A 1,847-nucleotide genomic window follows, 5' to 3' on the forward strand; every position below is an offset into this window, starting at 1 on the left:
CAGCTTAAGAATGCTTTTGGTCACAAACAATTCCTTTTGCAAACAGACACTTTTAACACAACTTTATTTCCCTCTTGAACTGTGCATCAGGCAACAAACATGATGGCACCCATCTTCCCTGCATGAAAACTAATGCAGGCATTTCCCACACTGACACGTGGTCATGGCTTCCTTTAATTGAGATCGTGGACTAGTGCATGCTTGTGAAGAAGATTTTCTTATCTGCTGTATAACCTACAGTAGTGAACAGCGTTATCAACCCAGCATGACTCCAAAGAAAGTGGAAAGCAAGAAGGGTGATGAAAAGAAAGTGCACGGTGATAATGAATTGTACAAAATAGTGCATAGAGAGAACAAAAGGAAGGCTTTCTGCAAAAATAACCATTGAGTTGAAGAAGGAACTTTTAGGAAAAAATGAGTGTGGTAATTACTTGAATGAGTTTGGCCTGGGAGCACAAGATGGCAAAAGCCACAATCATGACCACTCTGGTACCTCACTCAGGTCTCTCCACTATTCTGAAAGTGAAGAGAACTGGACAAGGACCAAATCAGAGTTCCCCATAAGGTGAACACTGAACTCATTAAATTTGATTAGGTGCTTAATCAACCCAGTTTGCGACAAGAACAGTGTAAACGCAAATTCCTGACCCACTGTGTTTTGCAGCCTAAGGATGCCATCAGAGGAGCAATTGTAGCAAAAGCAGTCACAGTATTAACTGAGCAAAAGACACAAGTGCTGGAAGAGGTGAAAGCCCTTTTATTAGTGTGGTTGAAAAAGAAATAGCTGTCAGATGATGGCTTTAGCAAAGCTATGATCTGTGAAAAAGCCAGGAAATTGCACATTGATTTACTAAAAGAAAATTTCTCTACAAGTGCAACAAATAATGAATTTAAAGCTACTAGAGGGTGGATGATAAATTCCACAAGAGAAGTGACAGTGGCATCAACAGTGAAAGGACATGGCTTCCAGTTGTGACAAGGCCATGAAGAAGCCTAGAAGAAATAACTCATGAGATTCATAAAGTCAGAAGGCTACATCATTCAACAAATGTTCAACTTCAGTGAAAAAGGGCTTTTCTGAAAAAGATGCTAAACAGAACCTACTTCACAGAAGAATAAAAGACATTAACAGAGGACAAGTCCATGAAAGGCAGATTAATCTTATTACTTCATGAGAATGAAAGTCCCAATGTAAAGTTGCAAGTCACTAATTGTGTGTGTGTATTGTGTGTGTGTGTGTGTTGTGTGTGTGTGTTTTACCACAAATAGAACTCATGACCTTGTGCTTACCAGCAAGGCAGTACCACTGAACTATTTCATCAGCTAAGCCACTAATTTTAGGCCGGCCCCAACAAGAACATTTGTACACTCAAGAAACACAATGTCAAGAATGCACTTTAGACCTATCAGATGATTTAGACTTGCAAGCTGGGGCTGTCAGGATCGCGCCGATGATGGAGCCCTCCTAGGGAGCCGAGACTGCTGGGTATATATGCTCTGTGATATTCACATATACCAAAAGAATCAGAATAAATCACTGTTAGAAAAATAAAAAAAAAGAAACACAATGTGCACAAGGTCATAACTGCTTGTTCTATGGAGGACCAATATGCTAGCTTGGGGCACAAGGGAATAGATCACAGAACAGCTGCATGAAGTGTTCACAGCCATCGTTAGAAAATGTGTTTTTTGACAAGCAGCTGCCTGAAAGGTGTCTTTTTCTGATTGCCAGTGGCTCACTCATCTTTACACCTTGGGAAGTGATGTAGACACTGAGTGTGACTTCATAAAGATCAAACTCCTCCTTACACCATGACACTTCTTCTGCTGCCTCTGGACCAGCAAGT

The sequence above is a fragment of the Octodon degus genome, unplaced genomic scaffold (assembly GCF_000260255.1).
Source record: "Octodon degus isolate 3935 unplaced genomic scaffold, OctDeg1.0 scaffold00013, whole genome shotgun sequence".
NCBI lineage: Eukaryota > Metazoa > Chordata > Mammalia > Rodentia > Octodontidae > Octodon > Octodon degus.